The following is a 4,389-nucleotide window of genomic DNA, read 5'->3' on the forward strand; positions in this document are numbered from 1 at the left end:
TTAGCCGTGGGATAGATTGCATTTATCTATTTAATCAAATTTAACGGCTAAATGACCAATGATTTTAAGGGGGTTATATTTTTAATATTCCATTGCATTAACTATTTACATGATTACTTACTATTTTAGTATTTACTTGGTACTCTTCCTTAAATTGCCTATTCAGGCTTTGTTTTTCTGGGATCAAATTTTACATTTTCTTTCAATTATGTATTTCAATACTTAACCAATCATTTACTTAGTAGTATGGATATTTTTTCTGTACTTAATTACCGTTAATGGTTTGGCTTATTGAGAGTATTAATTGTTACTTCATTGGACTGCTTATTCAAAAAGACCATTAAGATTACTTCGAAACACTAATTAATTATATACTTAATTTGGTGCTATCATCATAAATAATTTTACATGACTGTATACAAATATTGCTAAGTATGGAATATATTTTTGCATATTCTTTTCAGATGTCATTTTATATATAAAAAAAAATATGGGAATTTCACAAGTAAACCAAAATTCAATAAACTAATAATTTATTTAATTTTACAAGTCATCCTTGGGTTTGTTACAACAATACAATTAATTACACCAAGACACACACTGTCCCATCAAAAGCAGTAAGAAACCCAAGTACTTTATTCGTCTTATGTCCCATTCTATGCAAGTGATAGTTTAGTAAATAGTCGGATATGCAGACTTTCTTTTACTCTAGGCCTACATATGAACCACCAGGCTATTCTAAAGTTCACGGGATAGGCCTTATGAAATGCATCACATTGCCAGGTTATTCAGAAATTTGGCCAATATTTGATTCTCATATTCCTTTTTTGTGTCTAAATTGTAGCATTTAATTTTTCATCGTTCTTACATGACCAAGATGATGCAGTTTTATATTCCTAGCCAGAAGACATATTACCAGAAGAAAGTTTCAAAAGATCAAGATTCTCCACTTGTAGACAGAAACTATCAAATGCTGGGCAGAAAAGTCCCTTTTTCAAATAAAAAAATACCCCTACTTTCTAGGCAAACTCGACACTATTTTGTCTCCTATCCAAGGAGAAACCTTCGCACTTTCTAAGCAAAAATACCAGTTACTTACTAGGTTAAACGACTTGGCCAAAATATCTGCTTTCCTAGCAGGAAACAATCTTTCAGGCAAAACTTGATGGCTTTAGTAAAACATTCTCTTTTTATGGATAAATTTTACTTAAAATGGAAAATATCTTTCATTTTGAAGAAATTAGGGTTCACTTTCTAGGTAAAAGTTTCACATACTAGGCAGGAAATCTCTTTATCCAGCTGAAGCCTCTCCAAAAATATAACCACCTTTTGGTGACTAAAGAAATAGACACTTTTATACCAACAAAACTCCCTGTAATAAACATCGTCGGAAAGGTCTTGCAAATTTAGTTTCTAAAGGGAAACTCTTTAATTTTCCAAACTAGATAAACCTTACACATTCCATGTAAATCTGGCACTGATCTGGGGCAAGATTAAAATAATTAGGCCTACAGGTTTCCATGTTGGACATTTGGAGATTATATTTTTTTTGCACAATAGAAATGCAGACTTCCTAAATCAAGAATAATCCAATTTAACTGTAAAGGCTTTTTAGCTAAATGACAACAATGCATATGAATAACTTTTACACTAACAGGTATCCTGCAATTGAAAGCAAGTTGTTTAATAGAAGAACACATTTCAAATTCAAATGTGGAAACTTCCTGATTGCTCGTGACAAAAAAACTTTGTGAATGGAAAAGTATAGCAAAAACATTCTAAATGAAAATGGGCGGCAAAAATTTCATGAATTAAATTAGCATAAAACTTATGAATTAAAAATGTTTGGAAAAAATATTCGTGAATACTGAAGTAACCAAAAACTTCATGAAAGCAAGAAGGCAAAATCTTTTGGACATCCAGAAATGTGGAAGTTATCACAAGGCTACCAAAGTCTAGCTACACCAAGCCAACACCAAAAGCTTTCCGAATCAGTCTTATAGATAAGTTAAAGTATCATAGGACAAAGACCTAAGAGAAGACAAAAATCTTGAATCAATGAATGTTTTCTGAACCCTTAAAGTCCTCCAAATGCCAGGTAACGTATCATTAGCTGCTTACTTTTATCATGAATTCATAATATACTGAAGATGACTGACATCAGTTTGTCGTCACTAACAAATAAGAGCCCCATTAGCCTTGAAAAAAAGAAGTAAACCAAGTCCAAAACGTCACACCAAACACTAATAGTTTGCACACTCAAGTCTATTGTCACAAATTAATTACTGATCAGCTTCACTGCCATATACTGATGGATGAATATCTTATGTTTTCTATCTAACATTTGCACATCAAATCCATGGGGACAAGAGGCTGAAATACCACCATGACCACTGATGAAGAGGTGGTTATTACTAAATTACATTGCCATTAATGTTTTTAACATAATAGTGTTCATAATGGCATTTTATATTCATTTATTGTGTTATCTAATTCATTAGCAGTTAACACGCGTCTCACTCATTGATTTGGTACGTTCACCAATTTCAGTTGAATAATATTCCTGAATCTTTCAAATTATCAGCAAATAATTTATTAGAGCGGCAAGTTTGTCTTGCATATTGTTTTCAATGATCATGTTAGGACAAATCAAGTGCAGGCAATAAGAATGCTATGGCCTTTAACTACTGTCCAGGAACTGCATATGATTTTGTCATTACAAGTGCAATACTCCAGCTCAAGGACAAGCTCAAAAACACAGAGGTGTATTTGATATTCAAGTATTGGCAAATGCTAGACTGTCATAACCAGTAAAAGCAACACTAACAAGGTAGGCACAACTCAAATCCTATGTGGGGTGGGGTAGATTATTGGGCACTTCATGAACGAGTCAGATCCTTCTTTAAATTCAAAACTAATCCTCAAATATACAAGCAAGCTGCATCTAAAATTGAACTGCATTGCATTGGAAAAGCGAGACAAGAAATCCTTTAAAAACTCAGATTGCAGAGTGCCTCTCTTCATTAGCTGATATCAGATGCTGAAAAAGCAACAACTGGCTTAACCTAGTGCTCTCGTGCAACTGGTTTGATGAGAACTGACACCAAACACAAATTAATCGAAAAACAGAAAGCAAAGGGAGTAATGCTTGCAAACCACCACTCATCTGCACCGTCTTGAAGATAATGGGATCTGAGGTCAGAGGGGCTGAAAAAATGTTAACCTTTTCTAACCAAACCATGAAAGGTTTTTATAATGCTATCAAATACATTCAATCACTCCAGTCATCAACACCTCCTGGCACAATCATCTAAACTCAAGTCATCAACACCTCCTGGCACAATCATCTAAAAGGAAAAATGTCCTGAGATTCTAAATCACAGGAAGGAGTACTGTACTTCAATGCTGCATTGAACCTTTGTTAATACTGGTGTGAGTATTATTGATGTTCTGCCCAACTTATCACTCATCCAGGCCTTAAATAAGCCTCCAGCAATTCACAAAATTCCGACTGCAAAAATTTAACGAAGTGTAAAGGCTTCTTAAAGAAAAACATCTACACAAAAACTGGCTTTCTGTAGTCAGAAGCAATTAGTTTATAATGTATGTTTTATGAATCCTTTAAGTGGCAAAAAGCTTCATGAATACAAATGGTGAAATACTTCACGAATGCAAAGTGGCAAAAAGCTTCATGAATGCTAAAGGGGTAAAAAGCTTCATGAATGCGAAAGGGGTAAAAAGCTTCATGAATGCGAAAGGGGTAAAAAGCTTCATGAATGCGAAAGGGGTAAAAAGCTTCATGAATGCGAAAGGGGTAAAAAGCTTCATGAATGCTAATGGGGTAAAAGCTTCATGAATGCTAAAGGGGTAAAACGCTCCATGAATGCTAAAGAGAGGCGCTCCATGTGTGCCAAAGGGGCAAAAAGCTTCACAAATGCCAAAGGGGCAAAAAGCTCCACAAATGCCAAAGGGGCAAAAAGCTTCACAAATGCCAAAGGGGCAAAAAGCTTCACAAATGCCAAAGGGGCAAAAAGCTTCACAAATGCCAAAGGGGCAAAAAGCTTCACAAATGCTAAAGGGAGCAAAAAGCTTCATGAATGCTAAAGGGAGCAAAAAGCTTCATGAATGCTAAAGGGAGCAAAAAGCTTCATGAATGCTAAAGGGAGCAAAATGCTTCATGAATGCGAAGGATCAAAATGCTTCATGAATGCTTAAGGGGCAAAAAGCTTCGTGAATGCTTAAGGGGCAAAAAGCTTCGTGAATGCTTAAGGGGCAAAAAGCTTCGTGAATGCCAAAGGGGCAAAAAGTTCCATGAAAGCTAAAGGGGCGAAAAGTTTCATGAAAGCTAAAGGGGCGAAAAGTTTCATGAAAGCTAAAGGGGCGAAAAGT

At 35.0% G+C, this 4,389-nt stretch overlaps 1 long non-coding RNA gene across 1 annotated transcript; it reads right to left on the reverse strand.

The window, feature by feature from the left end:
* Positions 1-516: 516 nt before the first annotated feature.
* LOC137655129 (uncharacterized) lies at positions 517-4,154 on the reverse strand. The gene is made up of 2 exons (XR_011046828.1): positions 3,332-4,154; positions 517-3,294 (listed from the first exon to the last, which is right to left on the reverse strand). It is a non-coding gene; the product is annotated as an uncharacterized lncRNA (long non-coding RNA).
* Between the last annotated feature and the right edge of the window lie 235 nt (positions 4,155-4,389).

Source organism: Palaemon carinicauda, chromosome 16 (genome assembly GCF_036898095.1).
Source record: "Palaemon carinicauda isolate YSFRI2023 chromosome 16, ASM3689809v2, whole genome shotgun sequence".
Lineage (NCBI taxonomy): Eukaryota > Metazoa > Arthropoda > Malacostraca > Decapoda > Palaemonidae > Palaemon > Palaemon carinicauda.